This window comes from Melospiza melodia, chromosome 9 (genome assembly GCF_035770615.1).
Source record: "Melospiza melodia melodia isolate bMelMel2 chromosome 9, bMelMel2.pri, whole genome shotgun sequence".
Classification (NCBI taxonomy): Eukaryota; Metazoa; Chordata; class Aves; order Passeriformes; family Passerellidae; genus Melospiza; species Melospiza melodia.
In genome coordinates this window covers 27,616,040-27,637,150 of record NC_086202.1, presented here as the reverse complement: position 1 = coordinate 27,637,150, position 21,111 = coordinate 27,616,040, and the positions used below count along the sequence as shown (strand labels likewise).

At 42.4% G+C, this 21,111-nt stretch overlaps 1 long non-coding RNA gene across 1 annotated transcript in view; it reads right to left on the bottom strand.

Moving 5' to 3' along the window:
- Window positions 1-21,111, bottom strand: part of LOC134421683 (uncharacterized) — a 94,293-nt gene that overhangs the window by 12,217 nt on the left and 60,965 nt on the right. Inside the window, exon 2 of the long non-coding RNA XR_010028661.1 lies at window positions 11,986-12,056. This is a non-coding gene — a long non-coding RNA (uncharacterized LOC134421683). The remainder of the gene's footprint in view (window positions 1-11,985; window positions 12,057-21,111) is intronic.

Sequence of the window (21,111 nt, the reverse complement as noted above, 5' to 3'; positions counted from 1 at the left end):
TAAAAAATGACTTTACAATAAAAGTTAAAGAAGAAATAAAACATTTCAGCAGAATTTTCGATAGTATTTTTTCACGAAGTTTTCTATAAACAATCTGCACCAAATTTTATCTCCAAAGACCAGTAGTGTAGTGTGAACCACTGATTGAGCCTTTATATCAATTATATCCAAATTTCCCAGATTGCCTAAAAATATTAGTCATTAAACTCGATGTCAGCTAATCTGATTACATCCACAGAAACAGGGTTTTCTATTTCTATTTTCTATTTCTTCTGCCTTTTCCATCTCCATTTTTATCCCTCTTAACCAGGAGTTTGGGTCCAGAAAGTGTAAGGACTCTCTCTAAAAACTCTACATGTAATTTCTCAGCTCTAAACAGGAAAATATACTCACAGTACTCATAACTGAATTTTTCTGCCCTGTATGGAGAGTTTGGACCCCATTTCCAACACTTTGACTCCAAAACCCTTCTGAATTTTCCTCCTGGTAGTCATTAACAAATAGACTTTGATGTCATTGTTCCACAGTGACTGAAGTGTGCAGTTCATTCACCTAAGTTAATTAATTGTTAGTTTTTGAGGGCAAATTGCATTCTGAGGCTCCTGGCTTTCCATGAGGGTGAGACTGCTTTTATTATATTTTTTTAAAACCAGACAAAATATTATTTCTATTTTTTAATGACCTTATAATGGGTTCAGCATACTCTGTTTAATGTGTTGAAGAGTAATGACAAAATGACTCCACTGCTGCCCAGCATGTCAGATGCCAGAGCAGTTAAATTAACATTTTTTGGAAATATTAAATACACTCATGGGTACACTTGTACACATTCGTACAAGTTATTAACATAAATAAGAAAGAAATGACTGTAACAGTTGAGCTGACCTATGATTGAATTATTTGCTGGCAAGTCCCTCCATATATCAAAAACCTTGTTTTTATTTCTTAGTAAAAGTGATGCTTGACAGAGGAGCACTGGATAAAATATTAGAAGAGAAGAAACCAAGAATTCTATGGCTTTACAAGAAGTAAAAATGGTGCTATTTTACAAAAAATAGATTAAAAAATATATAGTCTGGGAGGAAAAAAACCCAAACTACTATGATCTTGATATATGCCAGTTAAAATTCATCTGATTCCCCCCACTTTCCCTCATAAATCAAAAGTGAATACACAGATCCCAGGGATGAGGAGCAGGTGGTAAAACAGCATAAAAATCTCTTTTCTATACTTCCAGAGAGAAGTAATTTCATATTGAAAAGAATGGGTCATTTTTACTGCTAGTTTAGCCACATGGCTCCCAGGTACCAATTTTGTGAAGTATTATCCCTTTTTACTGTGGGTCGTTTGTTCCCTCTGCAGAGCTCCTTGAGCCTGACGGAACCGACGCGCACGGATTTTTCCAGTTACGCTTTTGAGCACATAATGATGATTGGGCAGGTTATCTTCCCTCTAATCTGCACAAGGCATGGCAGAGAATGCAGGGATTGTGTCCTCTGTAACACAGAATGCTCCCCCAGTCCCAGCCCCTGAAAGAGGCACTGATACCCTGTAAATTGCCCATGTCCCACATTCCCCTAGGCCAGCTGTAGCTGCTAAAACCAAACCCACCAGGCACAGGTAGCTCAGAAATAGATGTACAAAGCTGGAGATTTGCTGTAGAAAAGCTGATAGCTTGGGTTCACTTGGGAATAAGAGCCTTGTGCCTGAACAGCAAACCTCTTTCCCTTATTAACCTCCATACTTCTCCAGCTTCTGCCCCAATTACATAAAATCATCTGATTTTCTTTTTTTTTTTTTTAGTATCTGCTCTAAATCTTGAGGCGCATGTCCCAAGTCAAAACTTAATGATACCAAGACCAACAAGTCAAATACCCCTGAGAGCCGGGGGATGGAACCTGGGTGTCACTGAGCCACGGGTGTCACCGAGAGCCTGGACTAAGCAGTGCCACCAGAGCCCTCATGCCACTGCCACAGAAGGCCCCTGGAGACAGCCCAAAACAGAGATCTCAGCTGCTTTGAGACTTCCAGCTTTTCCTGCATTTCTATTTAAGAGAGCATGGCATGGCTGCTGAGACTTTTGCTGAGCTATTGCCAAGGCAGGGCTGTGCAATCCTGGGACCAAGGGCAGGTCTGAGAGTTAAATCCTTCCCACTCATGAAAGGTGAGGTTAAACCCCCAGACACAGGAAAGGACAAACACCACAACAAAACACCCCAAGAGAGAGCAAAGCAAAGCAGTGCAAGGCTGAGCCAGCACTCTGAGTCCATGATCAGTGTGTTCAATCACACAGCACTGGGGAGTTAAATGGTATTCAGGAGGCTGAGTGCACTGAATAGAAATTCATATCGAGTTCATTCTGCGGTATCAGACATGGTTTGTCACCACGCAAGGAAATGTATTTCAGCTACATGAAGGCTGATGCCTTATGTTTTTTAATAAAGTTGAGGACAGATTACAAACCTTTGCCTTCAGCCCTGGCAGTGGATGGATGCTATTTCCTTTGACACACTGAATAACTTGCCTTTTTTGAAGTTACAATAAGATAATGTAAAAAGCTTTGAATACCTTATAATGTGAAGTGGTAAGGTGTTAAACTACAGCATCTGAAAGAAAATACTGTTGGGTGTAAATGAGATAGGACACTAGAGAATAATAGACCAGCAGAATTAAATCCAAAATGACCCTGTGGTACCAGTCTAAAGGGAAGAGTAGACTGATGTTTTCTCCTTTAATTATGGTTTCTTGGAAAGTTCCAACATTAACACAGTGCTTCTGGTTCCTATCTTTGTGCTAGGAAAAAAAGAAAAAGGAAACCCTTCCAGAGCTGCTAAACTGTGGTATTTTCGGGGTCCCCCATCGTGAGGAGGAAAGATGAATCTGACTTCATGTTCTTAAAAAGCTAATTTATTATTTTATGTTACTATAATTATAATAAATAATACTATACTAAAAATATACTAAAGAATAGAGAAAGGATACTTACAAAAGGCTTAACAAGATAATAATGAAAACTTGTGACTCTTTCCAGAGCCTCGACACAGCTGGCTGTGATTGGCCATTAAGTCAAAACAATTCACATGAAACCAATCAAACAACGACCAGTTGGATAAACAATCTCCAAACCACATTCCAAAGCAGCAAAACACAGGAGAAGCAAATGAGATAATTATTGTTTTCCTTTTTCTCTGAGGCTTCTCAGCTTCCCAGGAGGAGAATCCTGGGCAAGGGGATTTTTCAGAAAATATGACACTAAAACAAGACCTGCTTTCTCCTGGCCATATTCCTGAGCCACCAGGGCTCTTCCCTCCCTGCTGGCCCAGCCCAAGGGCAGGCTGGACAGTGACACATGTCCCCCCTTCCTCAGGGGCAGCCAGCAGGGATGCTGCAGGGGTTCAGCTGCACAGCATGGGCAGCATCCTTCAGGGAACCCACTCTGCAGCACCCTCCCTCTAAACAGGAGATATGGAAGACAAGTGAGGATAGGCATCAGGAACCAGCTACTGACCCAGTGAGGGGAGTGAAAGATTTTTGTCTCCAGGAAGTTCAGAAGTTCACGTTGGTTTTGGGATAAAGGCAGGAAGGTTGTAGGTGTCACAGGAGTTATGTGACATAGTTACTGACAAAGTCTACTAATCCCTTGAGGCAGCAAGTATTTTGAGACCTTTGGTATGAGTTATATCCAGTCTGTCTAAAACTCACACAGCTTAGAGGCACAGCTCCCTTATGGGGCATCTATTTTGTTTTGGGGTTTTCCTTTTTACTGTTGCACACGCTTTAATTTAATTCCTTAATTTCAGCCAGTGTTGATGCTCTCTTAAGAGAGCTTTGCAATACTGCAAAGAAAGACTTTGCAGAAGCAGCTTTCAAAAGCTGTTTAAAGGTCTTTATCTATCTCAGTAGAGCTGGCATCCTCCCACCACAAAGCTTTCCAAACACAAACGTGTGCATTTTTATGGTGTCTCAGAAGAGGCATGTCAGCCTTCGGGGCTGGTTCCTCACAGCACTGAGGAGGCTCTACAGCAGATGTAGGGAACTAAATCAAGCCAGTTGATTCCTGTGCCATGTCATGGCTGTAAAATCCTCCACGAGGAACAATGTGGGAAGCAGTTGTGTTTGTGCATTCATCATGCATGCCATGACAAATGACAGTTTTATGGTTAAATGCACTTGAGTGGAAGGTTAAGGTTCATCTCTCTCCTCTGCCCTAGACTTCATACATCACCTCAGGTAAAACTAGGAGTCAAATAATACCTTAAACAGCAGATTTACTTTCCCCTGCCTTGTATTTTCAAGTGTGCAGTAGCAATTCTTCCCAGGCCTGTCTCTTCAGATTAGGCACGAACGCCTGGAGCTTTGCTTGGGGCTTGGAGCAAGGGGAAGCCTCCAGTCAGGCAGGGCTCTGGCAGCTGTACTGAAACAAAAACCAACAGCACGAAAAGCAGGCAGAACCTGAGCTGAGCCAGCTCCAGTGAACACTGTGTGAGCTGTCCCTTTCTGGGGCTGAGCCCTGCTCTGGGTCAGATCTCAGCTGCAGAGAGCTCCTACAGGAAACCAGGACCTTAGATTATTTCAGAGTTGTATCAGAACTAAGTTTTAATCAAGGTACTGACAGTTCCTAGGGCATTAGATAACAGACAGATTTGATTTTCTTGTTTAAATGTGTGAGCTTCAAAATATAAATCTGTGAGAAGTAAGCACACATATTCTGTGCATGCAATGCGGAATGCAATGGCCAATGAGTTTGTTAAGGCCAAATAAACTGAAACAGAAAAATCATTAAGCCAAAATGCTTCTGTCTAAACCCAAAGGTAAGACTCTTTTATGGAACCATATGCAAAGGTAAGACTCTTTTATGGAACCATATGAACCTTTATGAAACTTAATATGAACTTTTATGAAAACCAGAAGGCAGTGAAAAGATGGGGTTTTTTTCCAGCTGACCATTTAGCACATCATGTCTATGATTATATTTCCATTATATTTACATGTTATGAACAAATGTATTTCTTAGGTGCAGAGGTTCAGCTGTTCCTTATTCAGTCATGTTTATACAGCCCTCAAAAAACTCAACAACTGTGCATGTTAAGTACATGAAGATTTCTAGGAAGGGTGAAATTTCATGGAGCTGTTCATTCCTCTATAGATAAAATAAATTATGGATTTATTTTTTCCAGCATGGTGAAGATAAGGTGGATGCTGGATAATGATTACACAGAGGCTGTGTATGTGTTGTGGGCATGATGGAAGCTGCAGAATGCAGAGATACTGCACATGATTTGTAGGTTGTGAAAAGAGAGTTTTGTGGAGTTTTGTACATTTTTTCCTGTGTACTAAAAGAAAGGATTTATTTAATAGTTGGGTATTCTTTAAATGGATAGCATTGTACCTTGAAAGTTCTATCTACTTAAATAGATTGAAACTATGCTCTGTCCTTTGCAGCTGCCATCCAGAGAGATGTTTTAGAGCCCTTGTGTGTCCTGCACACACAACTGTCAGGCAGATTTTGCTGCTTTACTTCCAGCAGTTAACCCAAAGCCACATTTCTCCACCAGTAACAGCAGCTACAGTTTGGAATATTGAATAGGGATCAGAGACAAAAACCACACTCCAGGAAAGCACAGCACTGTCTTCAACTAACAGTACTTACCACAAGAATAATAATAGAAGGTTAAATGGAGGTATCATTCAGGCAAAAGAAAAGTGTATTGGCTAGAAAAGATTGTAAGAAACAATCTGGGCACTGATTATCTCTGGCACAAACAGCTTAGAGGAGGAGAGAGTACTGAGTCAGGATTTCCCATGTTTATCTCTCTGCTGAATTCCCTTAGTAGAGTAGTAGAAAATTCCTGGGGGGCTCATACCTCTCCTCAGCATGTGTTTCCATTTCTCTTTTTTTTTTTTTTTGTTTGTCTTGACTTGTGGGTTTTCCCCCCCTCTAATTTTTCCTTTATTCTTTATATCTGTTTTTATCTTCTCTCATGCTTTCATTCCTCTTTCTCCATCTCCTCCCTTGTACATTTATTTTCTTTTTGGCATCTCCCTTACTCCCATTCCCAATGTATTTATTTTTCCAGGTATTTTCCTCTCCTCTGTTTTATTTTCAGAGATGCTGGAGATGCAGACAGTGCTGAAAATGACTAGGCTGTGCTGCTCCTTGCTAGAAAGAGGGTGAAATAAAGAGAGCAGGAGCAGCTGCCTGGATTGTGAGCTCTCACCTGCTCCTGGCCAGCTGTTCCTGCAGCAGAGTGCCCTGGGGTGAGGATGGAGAATTTACTCCAAATTCAAGCAAGGGAGAAGGATATGAGAAGCTCACACTGAGGCCCAGACCAGGTCCAAAAGCTTTTCACTGACATACTCTGTGAACTATCCAGGAGTGGTCTCCTGGTAAATGCAGGCAGTCGTTGCCAGGTTTGGGAATTTGGAGCATTTGGAACATTTTTTTCAGACATGCTGCTCTTCAGGCTAATTGTTTCACATTTTTCATCCAAAGATGAAGGTCATTGGATGCATAGAGCTATCACCAGGGGCCTGGGGGCTTTGGAGTGACAATTGCCCATTATGAACATCAGCTGTGGTTCTTCCCAATTATGCAAAGAGATGTTAAGCCCTAAGAGAGACCTGAAGAGCAAAATTAGCCAGACTGTAGGGGATTGTATCATTGAGAGGCTCTGACAGGCATCTGTTGGATCAGCCATCAGGCAGGATTAATCAGCCAGAGCTCAGCCCCAGAAAACCCCTGCAAAGCAGAAATTGCCAACCAACTTCTCCTTCAGCCCATCAATATCCCTGAGGCTTAAAGAGCTATCCTGCTTTAATAAAAATGCAAAGCTATTAGTAGAAATCTCCACATGGAAATTATTTGTGCTGATTCAATTTCCTAATCCTATAGTTTTACAGTCTTGAGAAAAGCAGGTATATCCTGATCAAAATCTTGCATTTCCAGAACAGAAAAGATGCAAAATGTAGGAAGACTTTTGTCCATTGAGGCTAATAAAAGAGACCAAAAAAAAAATTAGCATTTCATTGGTCTGCAAGGCTTTTGGAAAAGCCATTCCTGTGGCCAGAGACAAGCAGTGAGAATGTGGCTGTGTATTCACACAGGTTCTGGTGTTTAAAAAACACCAATGTGCTCAAGGTGGCCCTCAGGCCAGGAGATCCTTTGTATTAATATCCACTGGCTGCTGGACAGTGGATATTAGTGGATATAAGACAACTCTGGTGACAGGCTGTTACAGCAATGACTGAAAAAAAATATTCAGTGCACGCTTTGCTGATCTGCAGTGAAATGGTTAATTTTTGTGAGTTTCACTGCACATTCATTACGAGGCAATTTGGCTGGAAATTTAATAGGATTATTTTTGACTGTTGAGGTTAATGGTATTACCTGTTTGGCTTTCATAAAACCTCCATAATTTAGCAATATTTATCTAAGTCACCATAAAAGTATAGAAATGGATAGTAAAATTACAGACAGCTGGGTACAGGAGGAAATGAAACAAATTAAACCAAACTCATGCTCTTAGGAAAACACAAATGCCAAATTAAGTATGTTAGTCTAACAGTTTAAATAATCCAATTTAACACTAATAAAGGTACTTTAGGCCCAAGTTCTGCTTGATTTTCTATATGAGTGTGCAGAGAAAAATATCAGTGGAGAGGCAGAGAGCCTGGGCCCAACAGGGGTACCAAGGGAATGGGCATTTTGGACACCTGTAACTTTCCATATTCATTTCACATGTTCCTAATAGTTTCTCACTAAATTATAGAGACACAGGTTTTGTCCTGGAGAATTGCTAAGGGACAGCATTTATAATGGAGAAGTATACAGAGCAACAAATGGTTTTGGTGCTTTTTAAGGCTTTGTTTGATTATTGTAATATTTCTAATTGGTTTCTGGTTTACACAGAGAGTTAGAGGCTATTTAACTTGGAGGTTTACACTCATGTATCATGGCTGCATCTCTGTTGGAAAGTGATGATTCAGAAAATTCTTTTTCATGACAAAGTCATTGTTTAGATTGGAGATCCCAGCTCAAGTTTTTGCCTTTTATTTGTCCTTTCATTTTCTTTGGAAATGGGCAAGCCAATTGAATAGAATATTTCAGGTTTTATACAGTGGTGCCACTTGGTGAATTTTATTCAATGGCTGTTCAGACAAAGTGCAATGCATACAAATCTTCCATTCACACAATTGAAAGAAAGAAAGAATTGAAAGAAAAGGAAATTTCTTTTCAAGGTTTGAGGGCTTTGTTTCACAGTACAGTACACATGTACAGTATGTGGCCAGGAAACAAAAGTCAAAATATGAGACTAGAAAAGGAATATAAAAGAGAATTGTTACATGGCATACATCAAAAGATGTCAACAGCTGTTCCAAAAAGAAAATAACTGAGTATGACTATCACCCACAAAGGATGATGATGCTGCATCTTCCACATAAGTTGCAATTCCCAAAAATCCTTTACTCTTTTTATCCCATGCAAATGTTTTATGCCTTTCTCTTTATTTTCATGTAGCTATGACACCCTTCATCTCTTGCTGTTTACATCTCAAATGGGTACCTGAGATTTTATAAACATAAAAGATCTATTTGGATTGCTGCTAGAAGAAAGCCTTCACAGCAATAAAAGGAAGCTCACAGAAAAAGTGTTTCATACAGGGGCCCACAATGATTGTCAGCGTGTGAAATCATTCCAATATTCCCCTTTGTACATGTAATTTCACAGACATCAGCAGAGCAGGTCACTCAAGTTGTGTTCACGAGGAAGCTTTCACTGCAAGCACCTTTGGTTCAGAGTCCAGTGCTCAGGTCTCCCGAGCACTTCTGGCAGATTTACAACTGAGAAAAGTTCTATGTGTTGACTTGGTGGGGGAAAAAACCCCAAAACCCCTGTATTTATATTGCTGCATAAATGTTAATTGAATTACTATCAACTCTAAAGCTATGACACTTGGAGAATCCCTAGGGTGCAATAGCACAAGGAAAAGAGTACTTAATTGTGGGGACATAATACTTAATTGTGGGGACATTTGTTATTTCCAATCACAAGATTGTAGATCCAGGGCTCATTCTATGGCTGAACTCCTAGAGACAAAGAAGAACTTTCCTTTATCTAGGCTAAATTGAAAAAAAAAATTTAAAAATCAGGCTAAATTTAAGATCAAGGAAATAGATTTTTTTCCTTGTAACTATTGTTTTGTTTTGTTTTTAAGAACTGCTTTATCAAGAGAATTGATACACTTCATGATTTGGAAGAAGGAATAGCAATACAGTCCTGTGTCTAGGAAAATATTACCTGTCACTGTCATATTTTCTGAAAAATCCCCTTGCCCAGGATTTCTTCTCCTGGGAAGCTGAGAAGCCTCAGAGAAGAATGAAAATAATAATTATCTGATTCCCTCTCCTGTGTTTTGCTGCTTTGGAATGTGGGTGGAGACTGCTTATCCAACAGGTGGTTGTTTTATTGGTTTCATGTGAATTGTTTTGACTTATTGACCAATCACCATCAGCTGTGTCAGGACTTGAAGCAGTCATGAGTTTTTATTATCATTCTTCGTAACCTTCTGTCTGCATCCTTTTTCTATTCTTTAGTATAGTTTTAGTATAGCATTCTTTAATATAATATAAGTACATAACATAATAAGTTCGCCTTCTAAGAACATGGAGTCAGATTCATCATTCCTCCCCAAAAATACCACAATTACCTGTATGCTGGCAAGTGCTCCAGAGCTGGGTCTGTGGGAGTTCCCTGGCTGGTGCCAGGCTGGGTGAGCACCTCCCCTTCTCCTCCTCCTGCTGGAATGTGAGCAGTGAGAAGAAGGAAGGGCAAGAGAGGAAAGTTCATGTCTGGAAGGGAGGCACTCATTAAGTTCAAGTGGGTCTTGGGAGATGCAGAAAGTGTTCCTTGGCCAGACAAAGGGCTGACGGAAAATACAGAGAGTGAAAAGCAAAGACAGGAAAGAGGAAACCTGTGTTGACATTCCAGCTCATACTGCCCCTGTAGCAGTGCAAATCCCTGTCTTTTGGTTTCCAGCACTGAGCAGGGCACACAAACTGGGCCCATTTCAGGTAAAGTTAAACTGAAAGGTGTGCTCTGCTTGCTCCCCACAGGATCAGCCCAGCAGCTGCACAAAGCACAATCTCCCAAAATGTGCACAGGGTGGATTCCAACCACCACCTGCATGCCAGCTCCTGTCATGCTCAGAGCTTTGGGCTGCACTCTCTGCTAACATCAGCACTGTCCCAGAGACTCCTTGGGATACAGGAATGGGAGGGTGCTCAAGGTCAACAGCCTGGGACTTTGCTGACTCAGGAACCTGGAAGGGTAATGTCTGGTGAAGCATCAAAATAACAACACAAAGGCTTGATGCCTCTTCAGCCAGTGGGAAAGGATAAAATGTAGTAGAGGACCTGGAGTGAAAGAAAAGAGCTGGTGGCCTGGCACAACGGTGAAAAGGGACAGGGAGGGAAGGCTGAAGCTTGAAACTGTGCTTATGTTTTACATCACAGTAAGTGTTTTATTAAACATTTCCTTTTATGCCAAAGCAAAATATAATCTCTCTCCAAAAGCTCTTGCCTTGTAATGGGGTCTGTTTAAAGTATTTTTGAAATAATGCTGAAAATGCTTGAGTTTTCCCTGTGACCAAATTGAAGGGTAGGGAGTTAGACTCATGGTCTATTAGAAGGCTGGTTAGTTAATGCACATTTTATCACACATGTTTTACTACAATGGGTTTACTAGTCATTATCTAATGACTTGCTTTTTCAATCATGATAGGTCCCAGGTTTATAACATGGTCCTAAGGGTTAAACAGAAAATAAATATTTCAGTTCTTACCTGCTGCCCTTCCAATTTTGGTTGGAAGCAGTAAATAGTCTCATGGATGTATCTGACTTGATTTGTATTGCTGAGAAAGTAAATCCTATGAGAGAGAAAGCTAAGCAAAAAAGATGTGCTACTTTCTTTTTGTTCAGTCAATGTTATTCCATGTTGGATGAGAACATACTGTGCCATATCTTCTATTTAACTGCCTTTTTCAGTTTCTCTGCTCCCAGATATTTTCATCCAAGGTCCTAAAAGTCTGGAATGTCATGCCTGAATATTACTCGACTGAGCAACAGGATAATGGGATGGATGGAGATAAACAGAGACTGAAGAGTGGATTCTTCTGTGTTCAGCATCCAGTAACGCGTGCCAGATGCTGGAGAGCTGCTCTGGTCACTGGTGAGTCCAGGAGAGCCCCAGCTCTGCCATGGCCTCCTGACAAGCCCATGCTGAGCTCTCCCTGGGCAGCTGAGGGAGGAGCAGGGGGATTTGGGACACAGCAGGACCCCAAAGAGAAACACCCCATGGTTTGCTGTCTGGAGACAGCTCCATCCATCTCATCCCATCAGCCTGTTATTGCCTTTCAATACAGGCAGTAAAGAAGAAAGCCACGGTTCCTTAGTCTTTGCATTACTGTTGATAGGAAAGGATTTCTTTACATAAATAGGGTATTTTCTGAAAAGCTCCCAAAAAATCAAGAGTTCTGCACACAAGAGCAACTGAACTCACACATTGCTCCCATGGCCAATTTTTACAGCCTCCCATTTAGGCAGATTTCTAGCAAGGACTGGATAAGAATTTGCATAGCCAGATTTCAAAACATTTTTTAAGTACTTTGATGCCAGCCATTAGGACTGGTTCCCACTGCCTCCCCTTTTCCCACAGAAATGTGGATTTGCACCTCACAGTCCTGTGCTGGAGACTTTGCACTGTGCTCAGCTGCTGCCTGGTGCAAGCTCGGGAACAGAGGCACTGCTTGGCAGAGCAGCAGTGAGGAAATCTCCCCTCCCAGGAGGATTCACAATGGGAAACCCTCACTGCAGGACAACTGAATATATCTGTACCCCGGGCTTAGTCACTGTTATGTTGCAATTCATGTGAAAGGAAATAATATAGAAAATATTATACAAGCAAAATAAAGAAAAAGAGAAACTTACCAAAAATATGGAGGCAATATTTATGTGACTCGTCATCCCAAAACTGTTTGAATGCTGTGCCCGCCAGAACCCTGGAAAAATCAAGAAAAATAATATCATTAGTGTTTGTTTACCAAACAGTTCAGATTTCTCCAGTTACAGGGATTTTTTCCTTTTTCATAAAGAGCACATTAAAGGAGGAGCACATTCACAGTGTGCTGTTGCAACATCCACACTAATAGGGCAAAGGAAGCTACAGTAAATTGATTAGGGAATTCACCATTCAGTGCTTCCCTCAAGTGTTGCATCCATCTTTTACTGATTAATAATGAAGCATTAATGAAAATGTTTCTGTGTCTCCATGCTCCCACCAATTAAATGTGGTGCAGAAAAAAACCCCCAAACATACAGCCATTGGAAATTTTTATTTGTCTCACTTGCCAGACAAGCAGTTGAGTAATTCTTTACTGGGAATATTGGTAAAACAAGATCTGCATTTAGGGGTTTCAGACTGGTAAAGATGGATTCTTAAGCTGACATTTAAGAATCACTGACTCTCAAATACCACATTAGCAATCAAGAAATCAACAATGTTTAGAAGAAATATAATTAGCTCAGCATGCTCTGCTTGAAACCAACACTGTAGCTATCAGCTGCAACTATTGCCAGGAGAAAAGAAATAGGGGATTTGTTTTCCATTGAAATACATTATATTTTACTTTATTAAGGTCATGAGAGCTTGAGACATTAATATTTCTGAGAAACTGCTGGAGCCAGCTTAGATCAGGGTGGATTTTTCTCCATTAACTGAGCGAATTCTGGGAAAGCAATCTGTCTTTCTCTTGCTTGGTCTGTACTAAATGCATTGCCATGACACTGGGTGAGACAGCCAGGCAGGTTGTATGTGAGGTTATTAATGTGTTTTCATTTCATTTATGTACAGAAGTTACTGAGATTGTGTTTGAGACCTAATTGCATTAGGCTTTATCTAAATTGACCTTCTTATTCTAGACTTAAGTGGGGAGGATGTCGAGCAAACAGGCCACCAAACAAAGCCAGTATTTCTGGCTACAGATGGCAAAGCTCAAAGCTGGAATCAAAGCAGGAATTATTTACTCAAAGCCAGTCAACAGTGGCAGGGCTTTAATGTCACTACTGCTTTGAAATTTTAGGTTATGGTGGTCTCAGATCACTGCAGGATTGAAAGCTACCACCACCTTCCTGGATTTCTTAGCAAAGAAAGTGTGGATTAAATCCTAAATGTGTTTGGGAATTGAACTGGACACACAAAACTGATAGCTCCAGTAGATAATGCAGGATGACCATTAGCTCCTACTGTGCCTCTTGTGCAAGCACAGAGGGGCTTTAAGTTCCTCACTGCCACTTTAGCACTCCTCACAAGTATCTTCAGTGCATTTGGAACTGGAGAAGGAGCTGAAGCATGAAATCACACTTCCTTAACTTACTCAGTGCCAACACCACACTTTTCTCAGTGGGGAATAGGGAGGAAGCAGCACCCCTCATGCCCTTGGAGCTCCCCAGCACTGAAGGCTCTGTCCCTGCAGAATGCACGGGGTGCAGTTCCCCAGGGCGAGCAGGTCACCCACCGCTGGCTGACAAACCCCATCCAGCCAACAGGCTCTGAGAGAGTGAGAAACCTCCTGATGAAAATTTCATGGGACCACAGACTGACTAAGAGTTTTCTAAAACAGGCAAGAAATATGAAAAGCACTGGGTTGGAGAAGAGTGACAGATACAAGAAAATGTGCATTTTTAGGAGGAGAGCAGGGACAGAAGTTGCAGTGAGTGCTGTTAGACAGAGAGCCAGTGTTCCTGGGTGCCCTGGTCAGATAAATAGCAATGCATTAGTTTTAAAACTCTGCTCAGAAATGTCACCTTCATCTCCATTGATCTCTATTACCAAACAGGTCCTTCACTGTCACTTGTGACAAAAGGCATTAGTCAATGAAAAGCTCTAAATAACTTGAGGAAGACAAGAAAGCTCTTGTCTCTTAGCCACAAAAAATAACATTAGAAAAAAAGGGCTAAGAAAGTAGGGCACTGAAAAAAAAGCATCTTGTACTGAAACTAAAAATTGAAATATTCTATTCTAATCCTGTCACATTTATCAAAAATATTTGGTGGTAGGGTTATTTTTCTCTCCTCCAGAAAGGATGTTTCTGTCAATGAGGAAATAGCCTAGTGAAATGTTCTTAATATTTAATCCCCACACTACACCAACTGCTACACCAACCAGGACAGCTGGTACCACATACTACAGGACTGAAAGTTATCCAAGATGTTCCAAGGCTGAGCCGCATTTGAACCACCGAGCCATCTCCACTGAACCCCTGAGACCATCCAGGCTCCTTCAGCATCTCTTCACACTGTGTGTCCTCTGTCCCCTCTCACTGAAACACAAGTACCACTGTCCCTGGCACCTCTGCTGCTGCAGGACAGGATGTTCCCCCAGCAGGATGTGCTGTTCCTCTGTGTGCCTATGATGACACCCGTGATCTTAGGATAAGCAGCTCTATGGCTTGTGCCTCAAGCTGTACGTGCTTCCCCACTTCAAACACTTCATGGAACAGACAAAAATTGTATTTTGGGTGAGACCAGGTCACAGGCTTGCTCACAAATCACAGCCTGGAGCTCTGAGCTTGGGAAATGTATCAGTGGTGTTTGAGCACAGCTGCTCATGGTGAGGCAGGGGGCACTGTTTAAATTTATCCAAATTGCAAAGTTAGTGCTCTGTTTTCCTGCCCTAATAGCTGCCATATATTAGTTCTCTGAGCAACAGATTTGCTGCTCAAGATTGGCAGCTTTTTGCTTGGTGTTCAGTCCAACAAGCACTGTCAGCAGAACCAGGGTGAATCAGTTGTGATGCCCGAGCCCTGTTGTCCCTCTGCCTGCAGTCAGCCTCCCCCAGGCCGTGCTCCCCAGCCTCATCAGCTGTGGGCTCCCTGTCTGCCATTGTGCAGGCCATGCCACCATATAAAACTTGGTTTTAGCAGAGCAGTTGTCCATGAGGACAGGTAGGTGGGTTTGGGCAATGATTTGGAAAGCTGGTTGCAGCAATTCCTGTGATCATTTTGGACAGGCACAACTACATAGGGGAAAAAAAAAACCAAAACAACAACAACAAAAAACCCCTCAATCGGTTTTGAAGACACTTTTGTCACTGCTTTAGGTGTGTGTGATGAGCTGAGAGCAATGGCCCTGCTGTAGCCACTCAGACACCCATGAACTGCCACCACATCCATCTGTCAGAGCTCGGTGTTTCAGAAGCTGTCACCAGCGAGGAGTTCCCAGGGAAATGATGTTTCTCTGCTCTTCCCTTAAATCTTCAGCTGGAGGCAGACAAAGGTGGCTGTAAATCCCCCCGGTGCTGTCCCATCAGAGGGACACCTCCATCTCCAGCTGCACAGGCTGAGGCACAGCTCGGAGCAATCCCTCCTGTGCCCCAGACTGGTTTGCTCTGCTGGCACATCCTTCACAGCAAAGAAGAGAAATGGAAGGAGGAGATGTTTTGAGGGAGGGTGTGCCTGTGCTGGCTCCACATCACCCAGTGGGACACAAAGGGAAGGACTGGGCTCCCTGAGGGCTCCCCAGAGTCCCCACTCTGCCCTACAGTTTTTTTAGATCACTCCTGTGCCCCAATACTCTGCTGCATAAGTGTTGAACTACAGCTTTTGTTCCTTGTTTTCCATAAATATTGCAGTAATTAGCTGAATTTAATTACAGTTATCATGAAATAACAAGCATTAATCAGATTCTAGTAGCAGCTGTATTTTGCTCTTTTGAAAGCAAGAAACTATTTTAAAACTATTTCATTAAAAGCATAAAATTATTTTTAAATCAAAGCAGAAAGCATTCTATATATATAGAGTGGCATTATTCCAATGCACACAAACACCTCAAAATAAAAATAAAAAGGCTATCTTTCTGGGATGAAGAATCTCTTACAGGGACAAAATCTAAAGAAACATTTATCTGGACAGTGCACTGGACCTAAAAGGCACACAGAGAGAGCAACATAAAATACAACAGTTTTCTCATCTCTTCTATTTAGGCTGCTGACACGTACTTTCTGTAGAGATGCCCATCTAATTACAGCATCATAAAGTTCTTTAAATGTGCATAAATTGCTCTAATTCACACATCAGCTCCTTCTTTGCATTGCAAGAAACATGTCAGTGCAATGTGGATCGAGCCCTTTAGAGACAAAAAGCAGTTTGCTTTTGAGATCCTCTGCTCATCAGCTTCCCATCTTCCCTCCTCCTCGTGTAATGTGGGATCCACCTGGGATCATACATGAAAGCTCAGAGGGGCTGTGGGAGGCTCCCACCTGCAGAGCCCTGGGGATGGTGGGCAGGACAAGGTGTCCCCAAGGAAATGCCTGCACATGATCACACTCAGCAGGGTTTGCTGCCTGCCTCCTGCACAGCTTCAGGGTTCTGCACCTGTGGGCTCTCCTGAGAGGCTTTTGTACACATCAAATTACAGATGTGTGAATGAGTCCTGGTTTAGGCTCAAAATTAAGATACTACAAACTGCACAGCATGTGGAGCATCAGCTATTCATTGTTAGAACAAGATTCTAACAACCCTAACAAGAGTTAGGATTAGATCCCATTTTTGCCTTCTAAAACTGATTATCTCATGTTAAACAAGCACCCGTTCCAAGCTGAAGGTGCCATTGGTATGATGCAACTATTGCTACTTATGATTAGAAAAGGTGCCAGGCAGTGCAGCAGTTCCAGAAGGACGTGGAATGCCAGGCAGTGACCTGGGCAGCAGTTCCAGAAGGATGTGCAATGCCAGGCAATGACCTGGGCAGCAGTTCCAGAAGGATGTGGAATGTCATGCAGTGACCTGGGCAGCAGTTCCAGAAGGATGTGCAGTGCCAGGCAGTGACCTGGGCAGCACTTCCAGAAGGACGTGCAATGCCAGGCAATGACCTGGGCAGCAGTTCCAGAAGGACGTGCAATGCCAGGCAATGACCTGGGCAGCAGTTCCAGAAGGACGTGCAATGCCAGGCAATGACCTGGGCAGCAGTTCCAGAAGGATGTGGAATGTCATGCAGTGACCTGGGCAGCAGTTCCAGAAGGACGTGGAATGCCAGGCAGTGACCTGGGCAGCAGTTCCAGAAGGATGTGCAGTGCCAGGCAGTGACCTGGGCAGCAGTTCCAGAAGGATGTGCAATGCCAGGCAATGACCTGGGCAGCTCCATCACAGGCAGAGGGAACACACGGTCACTGTACCCTACACATCACCACAACTGAACTCACAGAATCACTGGGTTGGAAGAGACCTCCATGATCATTGAGTCCAGCCCAGCCCCAACACCTCAGCTAAACCCTGGCTCCCAGTGCCACATCCAGGCTTTTTTTAAACACATCCAGGATGGTGACTCCACCACCTCCCTGGGCAGACCATTCCAGAATTTTATCACTCTTTACATGAAAAACCTTTTCCTACTATCCAATCTCATACTGGGTGCCCCTTACTGATGGAACAGCCCCACTGAGCACAGCAGCCCCCAGGACCTCTCTCTGTGCCCTCCCAGGACAGCCCATCCCTCTGTCTGTCCACAGGCACACACCACAGGACTGCAGGAGCATTTTGACAACTTATTGATTCCCCTGCACGCTGAAGGGTCCCATAAAATGTGTCAAGGCATGGCTGCAGTGCTTTATGGACAGGCAGTCTGGGGCAGGAGGCCAGGGAAAGTTACAGCTTTGCATAACTCTGAGGCTGTAAAACAGCTTACACAGATTGCTCTTGTAACACTGGTGCTTTTTACTCTCATCCTGTCTTTGAAACCAATCCTGCTGCTTTCCAGAGCTTCTCAGGAGAAGCATCCCAAGTTGTAACATAATTCATAAGTGCAGAGATATTAAAATGTGAAGTTTCAAGTCCCTTCTTATCCCAGTTGAAGAAACTTCCTGTGATTTTTCACTACAATGACACAGAAAGAGAAATACTTATCATTATCAGACGAATACCTTGAAGCAACATAAGCAATATAAACTCCCTTCTTCCCCTTCCAAGTTAGAAGTTAAAGTTTAAATCATACTTTAGGAGCTCATATAATATATTTATTCCTCCAGGCCACACACTTGTGTTAATAGTTTTCCATTTCTAACTCCTGACACACTGTGGAGAGCACTTTGCACTGGTTATTTCCTCCCTTTCCTGACAAATGAGCCCACCCCTCAAAGATAAGTTTGAGACACGGTCCTGTCTTCCCAAAATCCAGTTATTAGCTTCTATACATTCTTCTCAGAGACTACTAAACATCACAAATACTTACTGGGGACACAGGAGGCTTAGGCAAGTAACAGAAAGCACATGCAACAAAACCTTCACAGATTTGGGGGTGGGACTGGGTGATCTTTGACGTCCCTTCCAACCCAGGATATTCTATGATTTCAGGATTCCATTCTGTGATTCCACCAGGATGCCAGGAAACCTGCCTGCATTGAGTCACATTTACACATGGAAAGGGGACATTAAATATCTCTGACTTTGGAGGTAAGAAGGGAAGGGTGTATACACACCCTTATACACACACACACACACACACATATATATATATATCCATCCTATATGCACACACCAGCAGCCTCCTCCACACTGTGTTCCCCTCTCTCCTTGCCACAAACAGACCCCTGCCTTCCTCCCCTTCCATCACAGAAGGGAATAAACATTACAAATGCTTACTGGGGACGCAGTTGGCTTGGGCAAGTATCAGGAAACACATGGAACAAAACCTACACAGATTTGGGGGTGGGACTCGGTCATCTTTAAGGTCCCTTCCAACCCAAGGCATTCCATGATTCCAGGATTCCATTCTGTGATTCCACCAGGATGCCAGGGAACCTGCCTGCATTGAATCATGTTTACACATGGAAAGGGCACATTAAGTATCTCTGACTTCAGAGGCAAGAAGGGAAGGGTGTATACACACCCTGATATATACACATACACACGCACGCACACACACACACACACACACACACACACATATATATATATATATATATATATATATATATATCCATCCTGTATGCACACACCAGCAGCCTCCTCCACACTGCGCTCCCCTCTCTCCTTGCCACAGGCAGACCCCTGCCTTCCTCCCCTTCCATCACAGAGCCTTGATCCAGGGCCCAGTCCAAAGCCTCCAGAGCCTGAGGAGTTCAGACAAGTGTAATGGTGAGGGCGAGATGCTAAAGGAGAGCTACCCAAAAATACACCTGCCTTCTGATGCAAGTCCCACTGCCTCCTGTTCTTCTTGGATGCCTCCCCATGCAAATTCGCACGAGCAAAGCCTTATTTAGCAATTAGATAAATCCCAATTGTCACTGCAGGAGAACAAAATGGTTGATTGAAGTGACTCCTCTGAATTCTAAAAACAGTGCCTGGGACTTTGATTTTAAAATGTCCTGTGGTGGGTAAACAGAGAGATGGAAGAGGTCCTTGGATGAATGAGTGCTGACAGCCTTCAAAAAAAAAAAAAGTCAAAATCAGGCTTTGGTTTTTGAGCCTGCTGTGCATCAGAACATTAACCTACTTTGGGCAAAGTTTGCTAAGCAAGCAGCAGAGGCAGCAGGCAGGGCAAGCTAAGGGGAGCTGCATGAAACTCCTCTCTCTGCCTTCAGAGCTGCAAGGCCTGAACACAAGGAGAAAAACCCAATGGAAAATCTGGCTGCCATCCAAAAGTTTAATGCCTTTGAAAGAACCCTGTGGTGAAGATGAATGTACTAAATATTTTGGTTTTTTCCCATCTGTTTGGAAAAAAGGAAAAGGCTTACTTCAATTATATTTAGTGGCCAAAAATGGAGACATTTAATTTGTGTGTGAATTTTGGTATTGGTGACTGTAAAAATCTCCCCCACATTATTTGCAGGGACTTACATACCAGTTTGTCTCTATGATGAGGTATCAAAAATTATTACTCACTCAAATGTGCAATCACTGCTGAGAATGGCACTGCTGAAATTTCCTAACTATTGGAAGGGATAAATAAGTATGGACCCCAAAAGGTGCTGAGCATTTTTATCATGACAAAAGAAAAGCTTTGGACTGTAAAGTGGAAAACAGTTTTTAAGACATAATTCTCCTGGAAAAAGTGCTTTCTTTTATGGATAATTTTTTCCAACTCTGTAATAAATGCTTAAAAATAGGAGTTTCCAACTGCATCTGAAAAAACCTTATATGCCCCTCTAACACAACTCCATTGACTTCTCATTTGTAGTTTGCCTCTTCATGCTAATTACCATGTGCCCTTTAATTATGGGAACAAATTCTTGCAGGGGATGCAATTAAAGATGTAAAAAATACTTCCACCTAGGTTTCCTTTTCCCCTCATGGAGTTTCTAAGTCTCTGGCATTTGATTTTTAAGAAAGCTTTTAAGTCTGACTGTGTGGCACCATAATTTGCAGAGCAGGAGCCTCTCTCATATCCCAAATAGCAGCTGATAAATTTCAAAGGCTTCTTTCTGAATAAACATCTAAAACTCTGGGTAGTTATTGAGCTCACACAGGCTCCTTGTCTCTGGAAAGCAGAGAGCTGTGTGTGTGCAGACAAATTGTGTCACAGTCTGTCCAGCAGCTGAACCTCAGGCTGCTGATTTTACACAGGTGAGAATCCATGGAAGGAACTTTGATATTTTTATTTCAGAAAACTTGGATGTGTGCAGAACCACAGAAGACAGAAAACCTCTTGACTTTTACCTAACAACTCTGAGCCCCTGAAAGCCTAGCTTTTCGTTAGGAGCAGTAGTCAGATATAGATGCTGATTGCTTTTCATTTAGCCCACTCAACTGAAAACAAGCCCAAATATTCTGCACTATGCTTTGTCTCTGCTTGAAGCCTAGAGGATGACATTTCTATTTAGTGCATACACAGTTTAAGAAGCGCAGTGATGAAAAAGAACAAAACAAAGCTCAGAATTGCAGTCTTCTTTGTAAAAAATCTGTCCTTATAATTTTAGACTAAGCTATAAGAGGGAATACATTAAGGGTTGAGGAGGAATGATGAACCATAAATTATTCTGAAGTTTAGGGGGAGGAAATCAGTGTCATTGCCTGGACAGAGGCTGAAATAAATGAAAAGGGAGCTGCTGGATCCATGTGCAAA